Source organism: Triticum urartu, chromosome 5 (genome assembly GCF_003073215.2).
Source record: "Triticum urartu cultivar G1812 chromosome 5, Tu2.1, whole genome shotgun sequence".
Taxonomy (NCBI): domain Eukaryota; kingdom Viridiplantae; phylum Streptophyta; class Magnoliopsida; order Poales; family Poaceae; genus Triticum; species Triticum urartu.
The window spans coordinates 230,825,684-230,845,287 of NC_053026.1; positions in this window are offsets into that span (position 1 = coordinate 230,825,684).

The following is a 19,604-nucleotide window of genomic DNA, read 5'->3' on the forward strand; positions in this document are numbered from 1 at the left end:
TATTACACCACATTGGTGGCCCGAACTAGTATAGATCATGTGTCCTTTGTTCTCCGAGTTCGATGTGCTGAGCTTTGAGATTGCAGTGAGGGCGTGAGCTAGGAGGAGGAGAGATCTTCGTGTGCACCCTAGAGTTCGAACCTCGAGGGTTTTGCCGGAACCCGGAATCCGACATTTGGCGTGCCAGGTAGGGGTGCGCTGAAGCTTTCCTTCCGTCGATCCACTCTCTGCCACCTCCGCGCCTTGTCCCCATGGCCGGCGTTGCTCCCTCGACTGGGATAACGGATGACCACGACAGTGCTAGGGGGCGCAGGGCCTTTGCCCCCGCCTTGCGACAGGTACAATGGCCGCCCAAGTTCAAGCCAGAGATGCCGCCGCACTATGACGGTACGGTGGACCCATCAGCCTTCCTGCTGGCATATGAAGAGGTCGTCCTGAAGGCTGGGGGTGATGACAAGGTCATGGCTAACTGGCTTCCCATGGCCCTCAATGGTGCGCCGCGCACCTGGTTGCTCGCCCTCCCAGGATCCTTAGTGGCATCTTGGGAGGAGTTGCACGGCCTCTTCATCGCGTGCTTTTCGGCACCGGCACCCCTCGCCGTCGCGGCCCTCCTCGGCGATTCCCGAGCACCGCCCTCCGACCGTCACACCAAGTCGTTCTTCCACCAGATTGGCGCCACTTCCGTGCGGCAAGGAGCTCCCCCGGGCTGGGTGGCACCCAAGGTCGACCTCTCCATCGACTCAGGGGATCACCCCTTCACCATCGTCGGCTCGGGCGTGCTTCCAAAGCTTTGCACACCCACCATCTGCAGCACAGCTGTCACCAAGACCCTCATCGACGGAGGCACTGGTCTCAACGTGCTCTCTGTGGAGGCTTTAAGCCTTCTTCATGTACCACTCGAACGGCTCCGTCCCAGCAAGCCCTTCTCCGGGGTCAGCGGCAGCTCCACAAGCCCCTTGGGGCAGATCCGCCTTCCTGTGACCTTCGGCACTCGCGACAACTACCACACCGAGTTGATCGACTTCGACATCGCCCGCATTGGCCTCCCCTATAACACCATCCTCGGATACCCGGCCGTGGCTCAGTTTATGGTGGCGACCCACCCGGCCTACAACCTCATGAAGATGCCCGGGAGCAAGGACGTCCTCACTGTAGTTGGAGACACCAAGGAGGCTCTGGCGGTGCTCAAGTGTGCCCTCAAAACCGCCGCGGCGGCGCGACCATCCAACGAGGCCATCCCAGGGGTTACGGGGGTCGTGCCAGCAAAGAAGAAGCAGTTGTTCACTCAAGATCAGGCCGAAACCAAGCAGGTGCCAGTAAAGGAAGATGGGTCCTCAGAAGCGACATTCACCATAGGCGCCAACCTTGACCTGGATCAAGAGGAGGCATTGGTGAGGTTCCTGCGTGCGAACAAGGATGTATTCGCCTGGGAACCCAAGCAGCTGGTAGGGGTCCCAAGAGGGGTGATCGAGCATCACTTAAGGGTGTGTCCCAATGCGCGCCCTGTGAAGCAGAAGGCACGGCGATAGTCCACAGAGAATCAGTCCTTCATCATCCAGGAAACCCGGAAGCTGGAGGCAGTAGGTGTCATTCGCGAGGTTATGTACCCTGAATGGCTGGCGAACCCCTTCGTCGTACTGAAGAAGGGCGGGAAGGAGAGCATGTGTGTCGACTTCACCAACCTCAACAAGACATGTCCCCAAGACCCATTCCCGCTCCCGCGCATCGACCAGATTGTCGACTCCACCGCTGAGTGCGACCTGTTGTGCTTCCTAGACGCATTTTCAGGCTATCACCAGATCAAGATGGCAGTGCAGGATGTGGAGAAGACGACCTTCCTGACCTCGTGTGGGGTGTACTGCTACAATTGCATGCCATTCGGGCTGCACAACGCAGGCGCGACCTTTCAGCGGCTGATGCACATCACCCTAGGTCAGCAGCACAGGAGGAACTCTGAAGCCTGTGTCGACGACATTGTGGTAAAGTCTCGGGAGGCAAGGACTTTGATTCAAGACCTGGAGGAGACCTTCGCAAGCCTGTGCCAGGTAGACCTGCGGCTCAACCCAGAGAAGTGCGTGTTCAGTGTCCCCTCTGGCAAGCTGCTGGGCTTCCTCGTGTCCCACAGGGGGATCGAGGCTAACTTGGAGAAGGTCAAGGCGATAGAAGACATGAGCCCACCACAAACTCTCAAGGAGATGCAGAAGCTTGCGGGCTGCGTGACCTTGCTTGGGCACTTCATCTCCAAGCTGGGAGAGTGCGCCCTGCCGTTTTTCAAGCTGATGAAGAAGAAGGGCCCATTCGAGTGGACGCCGGAGGCTGACCAAGCGTTTCAAGACCTCAAGATATATCTGACCAGCCCTCCGGTGATGGTGGCGCCTCGCCCGCTCGAAACCCTGGTGCTTTACCTTGCCGCCACTTCCTACTCCGCTAGTGCAGCCCTAGTGGCGGTTCGAGAAGAGCGCCAGGCCAAGGGCCAGCCGCGCTGCCCCGCACCTTCAGTCGGGGTAATGCAGGACCCAGAGGGCGCCGCAAAGGCTGCAGCAACACCAATGAGTGACCAGTCCTAGCAAGGCGGCATTCGCGGGCCTGTAGAGGCCCCAGTGGGCGGCCAGGCTCTTGGGGTCCCGTCCCCTCAGGAGACGCCCCAACCTCTGACAGGCGCAGGCTCCGTCGACGCCCCCGTCCTCGTCGAGCACCCAGTATACTTTGTCAGCACGGTACTGCGCGATGCAAGGTCACGGTAACTGCTACCTCTTGAGCACTGTGTTGGTTTTCCCTTCAAGTGGAAAGGGTGATGCAGCAGAGCAGTGTAAGTATTTCCCTTAGTTTTTGAGAACCAAGGTATCAATCCAGTAGGAGGCCACGCACGAGTCCCTCACACCTACACAAAAAAATAAACTCCTCGCAACCAACGCGATAAAGGGGTTGTCAATCCCTTCACGGTCACCTACGAGAGTGAGATCTGATAGATATGATAAGACAATATTTTTGTTATTTTTATGATAAAGAGAAATAAAGATGCAAGTAAAATAAATGGCAAAGGAAATAACTAAGTATTAGAAGATTAATATGATGGAAAATAGACCCGGGGGCCATAGGTTTCACTAGAGGCTTCTCTCGAGAGCATAAGTATTACAGTGGGTGAACAAATTACTGTTGAACAATTGACAGAATTGAGCATAGTTATGAGAATATCTAGGTATGATCATGTATATAGGCATCACATCCAAGACAAGTAGACGGACTCCTGCCTGCATCTACTACTATTACTCCAGACATCGACCGCTATCCAGCATGCATCTAGAGTATTAAGTTCAAGAGAACAGAGTAACGCTTTAAGCAAGATGACATGATGTAGAGGGATAAACTCATGCAATATGATATAAACCCCATCTTGTTATCCTCGATGGCAACAATACAATACGTGCCTTGCTGCCCTTACTATCACTGGGAAAGGACACCACAAGATTGAACCCAAAGCTAAGCACTTCTCTCATTGCAAGAAAGATCAATCTAGTAGGCCAAACCAAACTGATAATTCGAAGAGACTTGCAAAGATAATCAATCATACATAAAAGAATTCATAGAAGATTCAAATATTGTTCATAGATAAACTTGATCATAAACCCACAATTCATCGATCTCAACAAACACACTGCAAAAGAAGATTACATCGAATAGATCTCCACAAGAGAGGGGGAGAACTTTGTATTGAGATCCAAAAAGAGAGAAGAAGCCATCTAGCTAATAACTATGGACCCGTAGGTCTGAAGTAAACTACTCACACTTCATCGGAGGGGCTATGGTGTTGATGTAGAAGCCCTCCATGATCGATGCCCCCTCCGGCGGAGCTCTGGAAAAGACCCCAAGAAGGGATCTCGTGGATACAGAAAGTTACGGCTGTGGAATTAGGTTTTTGGCTCCGTATCTGGTATTTTGGGGGTACGTAGGTATATATAGGAGGAAGGAGTATGTCGGTGGAGCAACATGGCCCCCGCAAGGGTGGAGGGCGCGCCTGGGGGGTAGGTGTGCCCCCCTACCTCGTGCCTTCCTGGTTGATTGCTTGACATAGGGTCCAAGTCCTCTGGATCAAGTTCGTTTCGAAAATCACGTTCCCGAAGGTTTCATTCTGTTTGGACTCCGTTTGATATTATTTTTCTGCGAAACTCTAAAATAGGCAAAAAAACATCAATTCTGGTCTGGGCCTCCGGTTAATAGGTTAGTCCCAAAAATAATATAAAAGTGTATAATAAAGCCCAATATTGTCCAAAACAGGATATAATATAGCATGGAACAAACAAAAATTATAGATACATTGGAGACGTATCAAGCATCCCCATGCCTCAAAAGCTCCTGCTAGCGCTCTTGGTGGCCTCGCGTAAACTGTGGCACTACTTCCAAGGTCACCCAATCAAGGTCGTCTCAGCCTACCTGCTGGAGAGGGTACTCAGGGGCCCCAATGCTGCTGTAAGAGTCGCCGAATGGAACATCGAGCTGCAAGCATTTCAGCTGGACTTCAGCACAACTAGGGTCACCAAGGGAGCCGTGCTCGCCGACTTCGTGGCAGAATGGACTGATGCCCTGGGGTGTCAAGCAGGCGAGGATCGATCCCTCTTGCCAGGAAGTGAAGCACCAAATGGTTGGGTCATGTATTTCGATGGCGTGTTCGCACGCCAGGGCACGGAAGCTGGAGCAGTGCTCATCTCGCCCACTCAGGACAAGCTCTACTACACCGTACAACTCTGCTTCCAGCAAGGCGAGAAGGTCCCCAACAACATCTAGGAGTACGAAGGCCTCATCGCTGGCCTCAAGGTCGCGGTGGCCCTGGGGGTGAAGCACCTCACCATCAGGGGCGACTCGCAGCTCCTCGTCAACTTCTCCAACAAGGTATATGAGCCGAGGGATGAGCACATGGAGGCATACCTCGTGGAGGTACACAAAATGGAAAAGCATTTCCTGGGTGTAGAGTTGCAGCACGTGCCCCGTGGCACCAACAAGGAGGCCGAGGACATCGCCAAAAGGGTGTCCAAGTGAAAACCCCAAGAGCCTGGCTTCTTTGAGGAGCGGCTCTTCAAGCCATCGGCAGCACCCCCGGTTTCGAGGCCGGCGCCGCCTCGGGAGAGCTCCCCCAACCACCTGCCTTGAGAGCCCCGGCATGCGGCCCGGCCTCGAGAGTGCGCCTACTCCTGGCGCTCGAGCCTCAGGAGAGGTGCTGGACCAAGGAGTTCAAGGAATAGCTGACACAAGGGACACTACTGAAGAAAGAGGAGGACGTGGAGCACGTGGCCCGACAGGCTATGGCGTACTGCATCTAGGACGGTGAGTTATACAGGAAGCGGCCAAATGATATTTCCTTGCAATGCATCTCCAGGGAACAGGGGAACGAGTTGCTGGCTGACATACACGATGGAGACTGCGGGCACCACTCGTCTTCACGAACCCTCGTCGGCAAGGCGTTTCGCAGTGGGTTCTACTGGCCTACGACGCTCAACGACGCAACTGAGCTGGTGAAGTCCTGCGAGGCCTACCAATTCCACGCCAAGCAGATCCATCAGCAAGCTTACCCTCCAGACCATCCCGCTCTCATGGCCGTTTGTAGGCTGGGGGCTGGATATATTAGGCCCGTTCCCTCGAGCGCCTAGGGGCTACCGCTACATCTACGTCGTCGTCGACAAGTTCACCAAATGGGCAGAGGTAGAAGTTGTCTACACCATCCTGGCCGGATCTGTGGTCAAGTTCATCAAGGGTCTCATGAGCCGGTGCGGGGTCCCTAATTGCATCATCACCGACAACGGCTCGCAGTTCACTAGCAATATCTTCAAGACATATTGTGCTAACCTTGGAATGCAGATCTGCTACGCTTCGGTAGCACACCCCAGGAGCAATAGCCAAGCCGAACGCGCCAACGCGGAGGTCCTGAGAGGCCTCAACACCAGGACCTTCAAGAAGAAGCTCGAGGACTGCGGCAGGGGCTGGCACGACGAGCTCTAGTATATGCTATGGTCCATCCGCACCACCGCCACCAAGCCAACAGGCGAGACCCCGTTCTTCCTTATCTACGGAGCAGAAGCGATTCTCCCTCATGAGGTCAAGCATCGCTCTGCGCGGGTCCTGGCGTTTGATGAGACGCAGTAGGACGCCATGCGAGGGATGGAACTTGTGCTGGGGAAGGAACACCACCGCGAAGCCACGCTTCGAGCGGCAAGATACCAGCAAGCACTGCGGCGGTATCACTGCCGCAGCGTCCGCTCCAGGACGCTCGAAGTGGGCGACCTCATCCTCGGGCGGGTGCTCTCCAAGGAAGGGTTGTATAAGCTCTCGCCCATGTGGGAGGGCCCATTTAGGGTCGCCCACGTCTCCAGGCCTGGCGCTGTGCGCCTGGAGACGCAGGATAGGGTCCCCATCCAGAACGCCTAGAACATCCAGCACCTCCAGAAGTTCTACCCATGAAGCAAGGCCCAACACCTGTGAAGCAAGGCCCCGTGCCTGTGAAGGTCTCCGCCCATGACACTCTCACATACTAATGAGTGGGGATGTACATGCCCCGGAGTCTCAGGAGTGTCGCCCTCGGGCCTCGGGGGCTCGCTCCCACGTCCTAGTGGCAGCACTTAGCTCTGTGCTGGTGAGAAGACTAGACTAGGTGCCGGACACGGCTTTTCATTTGCTTTCCATAATTGGCTTGACCCCTTTTTTAATGGAAGTTCGCATTCTGGTGTTTCTTGTCATCTTGGTTCGATCGCCATTTCCTCTGTTCTTCCCTCGGTTCCTTGTTTTGGACCGTACTCTCCCTCACTTGCCCCGGGAGGGGGCTGGACAGGTGCACTCATGAGCGTTTTTTTCCTGTTCTTCGCGAGGCACCCTCGCTCGAGCTCACAAGCTGGCGCTCCTCCCTTAATCTGTGCCCCTCATGTACCGCGATGCGGAGCTCTGGGTCATGTTCGGCCGCGTCTACGACCTGGGCTTGGAAGAATAAGTGGCTCTTAAAAAAATTGCAGTTCCTTGACGCCTCCCAAGCCAACGGCACGAAGGTCTCACCAGGTACTGGGAGAGGCGCGTCTCACGAGGCGGAAACTACTTCAGACACGTCAAGCTAATTTATCTCTACACGCCTACATAAAACGCTGATGCTGCAACATGACACATGAACGATAAAACTAACGTAACGACTTGGAAATCACGGTTCGTTGCACGCCCCTACAGGGCCCCATACTTGATTATTTTCAAATGCAGGAAGAAAGGAAGGAACAAAACAAAAGCGGTGCGCGCCTCCGCAGCGGTTCTTGAGGGTAGGCCCTTGGCACCCCCCTAGACTCAACCAGACCCCTCTTCGCGCTTCACTGGGGCACGGCGATGAGACGATCCGCTACCGCCTTCGAAGCGGGTGCGGCGGCGTGGCGGTTGGTCATAGCCGCCGCTACTCGAGCTGTCGCCGAAAGAAGAGCCGTTGTATATCGACGAGCCGCGGCTGGCGCCGAGGACGAGTCCACCTTCATCCTCGCCACGACCGTCGCCAAGGTCGAGCACCTCTCCGCCGTTGTTGTCCTCAGGGCAGCATCCGACGCGGCGACCATCTTCCCCGAATACCCACACGTAGAGGTCACGACGCCATCGTACTTAAAGTGGAGGGTACACCGCCTGCCCAGGCCGCGCGTGGGGGAAAACGTCTGCCAGCCGCGGGCCAGGGCTGCATTGCCTGCGACGGAGACTTCAACCGCGACCCATGAAGCCTTACTGCAGCACCCGTCCGCCTACAGCCAATGACCGCCGAGACCCGTGGCCGGCAGTTCACCGACGAAGAAGCGCGGGAGCTAAAGCCAGGTGTCGGCAGGGTTCTCCAACCACACAATGAACTCCGGCATCACCTCCACCAAGTGGAAGCGCGGCCGAGGAGGCCGCGCAACAATGGAGCGCCTCACTTTGCCGACGAGGCTGCCACGACCTGGGCGACCGCACCGCGTGAGGAGGCGCCGCTGCGGCCGCAAGGGGCCACGGCGGGGGTCGCGGCGTGCTTACGCGAGCGACCATGCCCCCTCTTGGGCGGCGGTGAGCCGGACCCCTCCTAGTGGGCCTTGCCCTTCTCTACAGCCAACAACCTCTTCTCAGGCACCATGGGCGTCGCTGCAAGCAATGAAGAAGGGAGGAGAAGCGAGCGAAGTAGGAAGAGATGGGCGATGGGGGCTCCGCCCCCCTCCTCATTTATAGCAGGAGAAGGCCAACCGGTGACTCCCACGATCATAGGTAATGATGGTTTTCTCTACACGCAGCAGGGACTCGTCAAATCGGGTAGTTGCCGAGGCAGCGTGGGGAAACGGAGACGCCCACGTCCCATCAATTGCCACGCGTCAACAGAGGCCGCAGGCTATTGGGGCCCGCGGTGCTCTGTACTTGCCCCTTTGGCTTTGCCTCAAAGCCAAGTCCAAGTGCGCCTTGGGCTCGGGGGCTACTATCGGTGCCCTGGGAACGGGGGTCCCCAGACTTGCCTGCCTATAGCCCACGACGTGGCTCCACCAGCGGCCCTGTACGGCCCATCTTCATAGAGAACACTCAAGACCCTCGCGAGGTTCCAAGTCTCGCTAGGTGGACGACACAAGACCTCCTCGGGGGTGGCCTCACTAGGCTGGCTCACGAGGGGCGGATAGATCAAGGCGAGGGGCACCTCGTGAGGTCCCTGTGATGCAAGCCATGACGACCAAGGCCAGGCGGGCGCCAGCACGCGCAACATAGTCGTTTCCTCTTTGGTGTTAAAGGGCCAGGCGCAAGCGAGGAGTCCCGAGGGATCAGGAAAAGGTTTCCATATCGGTGCAACAAGACCAAGACCAGCAGGACGGCAGGACGGAGGTCGCCATGGAGCCCAAGACGGCATCACCACCAGAGCCTTTGGCAGGCAAAGACCACCTTTTGTCAGCATAGCTTGTACTAGTTGTCCCCCTTCAAATTGGCCGTTGTGGGATCCCTTCCCGCTGAATATTTGGGAAGAGGACCAGGGCCTCTATAAATAGGACTAGCCACCACCATAGGAGGGGGACGGATCATTCAGATCATCCTCAACCACACAAGCTCACCGAGCTCAAGAACGCCTCTCCTCAGAAGGCTGTTCTTCCCTTGTACTTGTTCACCCTCAGCCCACAAGGCAATCCACCACACCACACTGGAGTAGGGTATTACACCACATAAGTGGCCCGAACCAGTATAAACCCTGTGTCCTTTGTTCTGCCAGTTTGATGTGTTGAGCTTTGAGATTGCGGCGAGGACGTGAGCTAGGGGGGGAGATATCTTCGTGCGCACCCCAGAGTTCGACCCTCGAGGGTTTTGCCGGAACCCGGAATCCGATAGATGCCCCAAGACCGGTGCTTCAGATGCCTTCCATGTATTCCGAGATTCATCGTGTGATTTATTTGGTTGGCTGCATTCATTGCATCATGTGCATTGCATCATGTCATCATACAAACCCCTTTTTTAAAACTCAACTAAATAAATTGCATGGATCCTTGATCCATTTAAATTGAGGGAATTCACACGATGACTTCTCTTTATAACATATCATCCCAATATTAGGGAACTATTATAAAATAATCCATTCTTTAGGAATAAACCACAATACACCTGCAGTTTAGGTTCCATGCCTTTTCCTTCTCAACTCCTGGCCTCCAACCTTGCTATAAATTCTTTTGTCACCTTCCCAAGCTCCACCAAATGTTCGTCATTTTGGACACTTCTAACTCCTACATCCACTTCTACCTCATTTGGTATAAATTCAATCATATTGAATTTAGACATTTTCTCAAATTGTTGGAACTGTCTTTGTTGGCTTGGTTTTGCTCCAATAAGTCCCACAAAAATGTTACATATTTTTGCCAAGCCCTTTTGCTATTTATTTTCTGCCCTTTTCTTATTATTATTTTCTGTTTGGAGGAAGAGAGAAGAAGCCCAGCAGCCGCATGCCACTAGGCCAGGCCTCTGCTCATCTCCCTCTCCACTCGGCTGACCTCTAAGGTGCATCCGCAGCCCAGCCGGTGCCCCGTCTTAACCCTAGGCCTGACCCCCTCCTCTCAATCTCTACCTCTCCCTCGTCTCCACCTCGCGCCGCCAGAACCCAGTACCCGATCCCGATCCCCATCACCTCCTCCTGCCTCTCGACCCTCCACAGCCTCCCTCACCCCTCGACCCCCTCCGGTGCGCCGCCTTCTTCCCCAACACTGAGCACGCACAGCACCCGATGCTGCGCGCAAGCCTCCAGCTCCGTCACTGCTCTGCCCCAGCTGCGCTGCAGCATCGTCCTCCGACGACGGCGAGCACGGGCTGCCCCCGTCGCCCCATACCTACTCTGCCTCCCGCCATGGCTGGATCCGTTGGTTGCCTCTGCTTCCCTCGACACCCGCGCCACCGCTTCTCCGCCTCGCCATGGGTGCTCGCACCGCCGTCTACCTCCGAATGCCTCCTCACGCACGAGCGTAGCTCTGCCCGAGGATGGGCCTTCCCTTCCTCGAGCCTTCCGTGCGCCTCCACCCCCTTTGCCGGAGCAGCAGCAGCAGCCGGCAACCACCGGCGTCGGCTATCGGTGTCAAAACCGGCGGATCTCGGGTAGGGGGTCCCGAACTGTGCCTCTAAGGTCGATGGTAACAGGAGACAGGGGACACGATGTTTACCCAGGTTCGGGCCCTCTCTACGGAGGTAATACCCTACGTCCTGCTTGATTGATCTGGATGAATATGAGTATTACAAGAGTTGATCTACCATGAGATCGTAATGACTAAACCCTGAAATTCTAGTCTGGCTATGATTATGAGGATTCGGTCCATCTACGGACCTAGCCCTCCGGTTTATATAGACACATGAGGGGTCTAGGGTTACACAAGGTCGGTTATAGAGAAAGGAATATACATAGTTGGCCGCCAAGCTTGCTTTCCACGCCAAGGAAAGTCCCATCTGGACACGGGTGCAGTCTATGGTCTTCGTATCTTCACAGCCCATCAGTCCGGCCCATGGCTAACAGGCCGGCCGCCCGAGGACCCCTTAGTCCAGGACTCCCTCAGTAGCCCATTAACCAGTCTTCAATGACAAGGTGTTCGACACATAGATTATCTTCGGCATTGCACGGCGGGTTCCTCCACCAATGACTTCCGAGTAGTGTGTTCGGCCTTCCATTTAATGGTGTACCCCTTGGCTTCTGCGCATCAACAACTTTAGTTTCCACATGTCGAGCGAATGCGAGAGGTCGGGTATTTTTTGCATATACCACCCCGACCGTACCACAAAGGTGCCTATTTAATGAGAATAGATCTCAGAACCATTCCACACCCCGCCAAAAATCCTCAGAGCTTGCTAAGAAAAAAACCACCCCAACATGGCTAGCGCTCCCAGCTCTTCCTCTCATCCCCACGGCTCCAAAAAGGGTGATTGGGAGATATGTTCCGTATCCCACAGTCAGCTGGCAAAGCTGCAAACATAGGGCTTTCTTCCCCCCGCGGACTTGGTCCCCGTACGAGCAGGGATGACGTCCTTCAAGGGCGGGGCTCAAACGGAGAACTCCCCCCATCCGTCCAAGGGAGAACGAGTATGCTTCGTCCCCTTTTTGTTAAGAGGTGTCGGATTTCCGATCCATCCCTTCCTCTGAGGTCTGCTGGAGTATTACGGCCTCCAACTGCACAGTCTCACTCCGGCCTCTATCCTTCATATTGCGGGTTACGTCGCTCTATGCGAGCTATTCCTGGGCTGCGAGGCCCATTTCGATTTATGGAGAATATAGTTCTACCTCGTCCCTCGTAATCAAGGTGGGTCAATTTTTGAAGTGGGAGGAGCCGAAGTGTGGCGCATTGCTGGGACCAGATACCTGTCCGGCACGCCGGAGAAAGCTTCCGAAGAGTGGCCTTCCGAATGGTTCTACATCGACGACATCGCTCTACCCAACCCCGTCCGTATGGGCCTCCCTGAGTTTTCAAGTGCTCTACCGAAGAAACGCCATAGCTGGCGTCCTCGGAGCCTCGAGGAAGAGGATAGTGCAGAGATCAGCCTGCTGTTGGGCAAGATTAAGACGCTTGCCCAGTCTGGATTGTCAATAGTCGAGGTAATGGCGATCTCTATAGCGCGGGGGTCTTGGTACTCCAATATAGAGGGCTGCCCATGTGGCATTATAACGGGGACGACTATGCCTCACGCTATGGTCGAAAGAGCCCGAAGACCCCCGCCGCCCTGGCCAAAATACTGGCCGAGTTGTATAAAGGGGAGAAGGAGGAGTTCACCCGTCTCCAATATCGAGACGGATTTTCCATGTATAATCCTCCCAGCTGGGTAAGCTTCAGGTCCACTATTTTACTCATGTCCCTGAATCATTCTTGACAGGCAGTATCTTATCCGCTTATAACATGAATGGCAAAAGGTTGTCGAGGGGATCCATGACCCTGCTCCTCAGCCGGAGATTCGTAACCGGGATCTTAACCCCGGATATGAAGAGGATCCGGACATATTTGTGGAGCTCGAGGATGGAATATTCTATCAGATGAGCTATGACGGTACGGATGTACCCATCATCGCCGATTACCCCGGTCTCTTCCTGCTTCACATGTAAGTAATCCAAAGATACCTTGTCCAAGAGAGTTTTCTCATTCCTCCTCACCCACCGCATTGTCGTGTACTCAAAAGGGGAGGCGTTCGGTGCGCCATGCTGCCCCGGGGGCATCTCCGAAGAGAGCGTCCCCCACACCCGACAAGCCTTCGAAGAGGAAGGCAAACGAAGATACGGTCGAGCCTTCATCAAAGAGGTATGAATTTGCAAATATGCACCTTGGCAGTCACATCCAACTATGACCTTTCCGTTCACCCTGTATCAGGCAAAAGGTGTGCCGGACTATATCTGGGGGTCCGGCCGGTCATACTTCCCACAGCCAGGATCCAGATCCTGCCATTAAGACGGGGGCTGATGCAGGGGTGATGCTGGACTGTCCTCCAGTCGAGGATTCGGATGATGTATCCGTCACCAACTCGGAAGTGGAGAGCGCCATGAATCATCGGTGCCGCAGGGCCGTTTTCCAAGACCTTGGTTTTTCAGAAGAGGCATTTAATGCCTTCAGCTCGGCTGATGCATATATCCGAGTTGCTCGAGATGGGCTTAACAGAGCCACAAAGCAGCATTTAAAAGATGTGCAGGTAAGTTTACTTTGTCTGACTATGATAACCATATGCCAGTAGCCCCCGAGACTTGAAGTAGTTGGTACAACTGATTTAAGTATTGTTGTATAACCAGGTTCTTATGGAGAAGAATGAACTATTAGCCCAAGAGCTAGAAAAGTGCCAGACGCAGCTAACTGCTTCCCATGCCGAACTGGAGAAATCCAAGAAGGCGTCACCTGGTAATGTTCCCCTCCATCAAGAAAACAGAATGGTATACCAATAATGTTAAACACAGTTGCTTACCTCCTATCAGGATCACTAGGTCAACTGCAAGAACAACTAAAAGCTACCCAGGATGGAGAATGAGAAGCCAAGAAGCTGCTAGCCGCGGGCGAGCGTGTGCTCACAAAAGTCGTACTAGAGAAGAACAAGCTCCAGGATTTGAATACCCGAGTGGGCAAGGATCTGAAAGATGTACGGGCCCAACTGGCCGACTCCGTGAAGAAGAATAAAAGGCTGCGCGGTGGCATGTTCAGTATGTGGTCGACTTTACTTTATAATAGTTCGGAGATATTAGGAACTGACAGAGTTATATCTGTAGGTATGCTGACCAGCCGTCCCGAAGATGAGATGTTCGGATTCTCAGGCGATCTGCTACAAGTGCTGTCGCGTATTCATGAGCAAGCTTGGCAGGCAATGTGAAGCGCTGCCAAAGCTTTGTGGCCAGCTGCCTCCCCTCCAGGAAAGATGGAGGAGCTCCTAGAGCTATTCAAGGGGGGCGGCGGCGCTTTCGATTGTGGAAAATATCGGCCTGCCGGGAAGGGGCTCAACAAGCCTGGGCCATGGTGAAGACACAGTACACCAAGCTTGACCCGAATCATATGGCTCGGGTCAGACCTCTAGGGTCAGAGGGGAAGGAACTTCCCGTTAATTTGGTGTATGACCAAGTAGCAGTAGCTGCCAAATATTCCCAGCTGGATTGTAAGTTAGATAGCCTGCTGGAGGGTATAGAGGAGGAAATTTTTGAGTCGAAATGATTGTGTATTTTTTTCGTCTAGCTGAATTGTAAAACGATTGTCATGGCAGACCTTTTTGCTTTGCCCTCTGGACCCGAAGGTGCGCAGTGTTTCCAAATACCCGTGCGGCCGAATAGACCGGGGTATGCATGGACACCAGGCGTAGGGGTCATAGTTGCTTGAACAGACAAGTTGTATCCGGCTAGCACTACTAGGGAAAAGCATACCAGCAGCGCGGGTTTTAGGCCTATCAGTAGCGCGGGATGGTGCACTACTGGTACGGCGCTACAGCTAAAGGTTAGCAGTAGCGTGGGTTAACCCACGCTACTGCTATATCGACTTAGTAGTAGCGTTTTCTCCAAACAGCGCTACTGGTAATTACTAGTAGTGCTTCTCCCTGCATGCGCTACTACTATTATTTTGTATTTTATTTCTTTCTTATTTCATGTTTTATTCATACACCTTTATACAAGTTTTCATACAGCGGCAATTTAGAGATTGTTTTTACATCCTAATGAGTTATTACATCACTAGGTGAAAGAAACATGGACTAGTTTCAAGTGGATGGACATCCACTTGAAACTAATCCGCGGTTCTTTCACCCAATGATATAATAAATATCATCGTCATCATCGTCGTCGTCATCATCATCATATCATTAACAACTTATCATCATAATACATCATTGTCATATAACAGCTCCTCATGATCATCGTTTTCATCAATGAGACATCACATAGCAAGTTGGTCACTAGTCATAATCACAACTACTCCTCATTGTCAACTCTAACACATTGTACCACATAATAAATATTGTACCTGATAGGACCTACTACATTCTCTTAGGACCTACTATATTCTCTTAGGTAAAATAGCATAAAACAAGATAGCCCCTGACTCTCCATTATGGAGAATGGAGATTATCATGTCTCCAATTCTTGCCTTTTGCACAATGTTGCTTCCAAGTAGCTCCTTACGACTGTCCATACATTTTTTTTCCATTTTGTGATTTTCATGTCTCCATCTCTTTTAGAAATCCGATATGGACAGGTGAGATTCGTAGGACGACCTAGCTGTATGTTCAAAACATTAAAGGGATCTTTCTGATTCATCAGATGAGGCACACAATCATCCAGGATTTTCTATTGAAAAACATAGTAATAACTTCGTAGTTAGCAATGTAGTTAAGTTATAAAAGAATTTATGCAAAAGATGCACGGATGTCGTAGTAGTAAAAAATCTTACCATGACATCTACATGGATGTTACCGTAGTTCAACACGTGCACTAGTGGCACATATTGACCATAATGTGGAGGAGTTTTATTATAGATATTGTAATTCTCAAGATCAGTACAAAAATGCGACCAGATGATTTTTCTCCTGATAAGTTAACTCAGAGCCATCGGTGTAGTAGGTTCTGTCTACCATGTTCCGCACATTGTTTGAACAATTAAAATAAGCTGTCAATGGAAATAAGCTGTCAACTATTTTGAAATGAACAATATAAATTAGTTAATAACTATGTTTGAGAAACTCACATAGCGGTAGAATTGGAAGCATATCAACAAGGACCCAAATGTCCAAATTGTCCTGGTCGATGTCAGGATCACCAACATCCATGGTGACAAACATACCCTTTTTAAAATCATACATCTTGCAAAGTGCTTCCCAACCCGGGCAACCAAAATGGGATACACTCTCAGAATTGTATAGGTTTACCTCAAAATCCATACCATGATTGGTCCTTAGGTTAATTTTCTTTATTTCATTCCTCTCATGATCTTCAAAATGCATCCTCTCCAAGACATAGCGTCTTGCATGGCATGGGATAAGCTAGTCGAATTGTAGAAGACAAAAATTAGACGTTGAAGTAGTACAAGTCGAGCTTAATTACGAAAAAACACTTTGCATCGTAGCTTACCGTATCACAATCGAAGGCCTCCTCGAGCTTAATCTTGAAGCGCCGATCTTCGTCCAGGTGATGCCTGTCGCAGAAACCCCGGTCGTCGTGGCACCAGGAGCACTCCCCCGGGAGACTTTCGTCATCCGAGTACGACATTTCCTATGTTCATAATTCAAATATTAAACTTGTACAATTAAATATATGTACTATAAAATTAAATTAGATCATTATTATTCCTCACGGGTTGACTATCGGTCTGCCGAGTCTATATGGTGGAGACTCTCCCTCACTGATTCCCCCTCTCTGACATTTGCGACCATCGGTGATGGTCGTTACTCCTTCTTTCCCTAGTGCATAACAAAGGTCTAGCACAAGGAAAAGTAGGAGAAACGACCCCCACGACAATAGTCGGGATTCTTCGTGCTCTCTCATATATGGTGGATACACTCCCTCGTTGATTTTTCTACCTTCAGTGATGGAGCCTCGGCAGACTTAATGTCAACCCGAAATGTCATTTAAATATTTTTCTAGAAAATCCAGGCCACTCGATATTTTCTACATATTCTAGCACAAGTCATGCCAAAATTCACGAAAAATTCCGGCATGACCTTTGCTAAAACAAGACATATCGAGCGCCTGAAATTTGCCGGAACGAAAATTAATCAACACTCCGGCAAAACATAGGCCACTCGGAGGTGTAAGATGAACATGACCGGCCACTTGGGCAACCACATATCCTATTTGAGCAAGACAAGATATACATGTTTTTATCTACATCATATCTTATAGGACTCATATTGACATGGAGATTTGGCTGGTCTCACCTCGAGGTCAGAGGGGGTTGGTGACGGGGACGACGGTGGGGATGATGGAGGGGCTCCTTGATTTCTGCATAAACTAAAACCCTATAAATAAAACCCTAGAGAACGACATCGATGCAGGAATAATTGCTTAAACTAAAAAAATAACAACAAATGTGACATGTTCAACTAGTTCTATTAATTCAAATAGTTCTTACTAAATATAACCTTACTATAAATAGAAATAAACTAGTTCAACTAGTTATATTAATTTTCTTACTAAAAATACATTAGTTCAACTAGTTATATTAATTTTCTTACTACAAATACATTAGTTCAACTAGAAATAAACTAAAAATAAACTATCTATGAACCCTAAATTAACATCTACTACTACTAAAAAACATCTACTAACTAAGCAGAGAGAGGGGAGGTGGGGGAGGGGTGGGGGCTTACAGAGAGGGGAGAGACGGTGGCGGGGAGGTGCTCGGCGACGGAGGTAGGGGCGGCGAGGGCGGGCTCAGGATCGGGAGGCGGCGGTCCTGGGCAGGCTCGGACGGCGGAGGTGAGGTCGAGGGCGGCGACGGTGAGGTCGAGAGCGGCGGCGGGCAGCGGCGGTGAGGTTGAGGGCGGCCTAGGGAGGCAGTGGTGAGGGCAGGCTCGGGCTTGGGTGGTGGCGACAGAGGAGTAGGGGAACAGGGGGAAAGGAGGACTTAGCAAAATTTTGACCCCGCGGGTGGTTAAGTTGAACTAGCAGTAGCACTCTTAAGGAAACGCGCTATAGCTAATTTAGCTATAGTGCATTTTAGAAAAAACGCTACTGCTAAAGGAAGCACTTATTTCTTTTGTTTATCCCAATATTAGTAGCGCTTTTTCCTGGAAAAACGCTATAAGTCTAAGCATGTAAAAACATCAAAAATATACATTGGTCATCATTGATCTTTTTGTGTAGAATCTAAATAGTCAACATGAATCTTCACCGTACCTGTATAGGCACAGGCGAAGATTCATATTGCAACCACAAATCCTACACATATAGTTCAATGAAGACCAAGTGCTCGAGATAGTTTGAGAAGTAACATATTTAAGGTGGTAAACACCTTGTTCGCTTAGCAGTATGGGACTAAACTTAATTAGATGCGGTGACACTTAGTAGCAGCGAGTTTTGAAGAAAAATGCTACTACTGAGTACTTTAGCAGTAGCGCATCCAGGAGAAGGGCGCTACTACTATATCTAGCCTGGAGGCAACACCGTGGCAATTATAGTAGTAGCGCTTGTTTCACCCAGAGCGCTACTGCTATCGGGATGTTAGTAGCGCAGTTTCCTGGAGCTCACTACTGCTAATTAGCAGTAGCATTTGTTTTTAAACCACGCTGCTGCTAAGATTCTGTGTATAAAGTTTTCCCTAGTAGTGTAGTTATGTTATATTACATTATGTAAGAAACATCTTCCAGAGAGAATAGTTCTGTTAAGGGTTCCTTTCCCTGGGTGTGCATGCGTTAGAGCGCATGTCCGAACTGTGATTGAAAAAATCGCAGTATATATATATATATATATATTCTGGGGGTTCGCAAATGGAGCGAATGTAAAAAACATCTTTAATTAACCGACCGAATATTCCCTTAAGAACGCTAGCTTTCGGCTTCACCCAGTCTGAGATACACATCCGGATGACCTGGCAGTAACAATCGCAGAGGTGCTCCCTTTATGCCCTAGCCGAACTAACGGGAACGTAGGGCATAAGCACGGGATCCAGGCAACCCAGCTTTGCCAAAACTTAAGTCATGTCAATGCATATAATGGCGAAGAAAAGGTACATATGGGGAAAACGCATATGTGATGAGCTTGATGCCCGGAGAATAATAGAAAGCTTCTATACAAGAATCCCGCAGGTATAATGGACGTACACATTTGAAGGCATATGTGTGCATCCGAGGTGCGCGGTCTAACCGCATGAAAGCTTTAAGGTTAAAGAGAAAAACTAAAAGAGAGAGAAGGAAAGAAAAAAAAAGTATTATGGAAACAGCAGGGAGAAGGAGACGAACAAAGAGTTCGGCGCTTAGGCATAGAATCTTCGAAGTCTGGGCGCGTTCCAAGGGTTCGGCTCGAGGCAATTGTTTAACACATCACGCAGGCGGTACGCTCCTCCGGTGAGGACTTCATCAATGATGAGGGGAGCCTCCCATTTGGGCTTGAGTTTGTCCTTTTTCTTCTACGGCAAGCGTAGAACGAGTTCACCAACGTTATAAATCTTGGCCCGTACTTCTACATTAATATCTGTGGGCCTGTTATTGATAAAATGCGGAACGGGCTTTTGCGACGTCACGCTCCTCCTCCAGGGAGTCTGGGCTATCCTGCCGATCGAGCTCGGCCTCTCTCTCTCTTCGTACATGCGCACCCGAGGTGAGTCATGTATAATGTCGCAGGGTAGCACAGCCTCTGCGTCGTACACCATGAAAAAAGGTGTGTATCCGGTAGTTCGGTTGGGCGTGGTACGCAACCCCCAAAGTACGGAGTCAAGCTCCTCGACCCAGTGTGCGTCTGATTCCTTCAAAGACCGCACCAGCCTGGGTTTGATGCCGCTCATTATAAGACCATTGGCCCATTCGACTTGACCGTTTGTCTGCGGATGATAGACAGATGCGTAATCGAGCTTGATGCCTAGATTAGCGCACCAGGTTTTCACTTCGTCGGCTGTGAAATTAGAGTCATTATCAGTGATGATGCTGTGTGGGACACCCTAACGGTGTACGTCACCGGATATAAATTATATCAC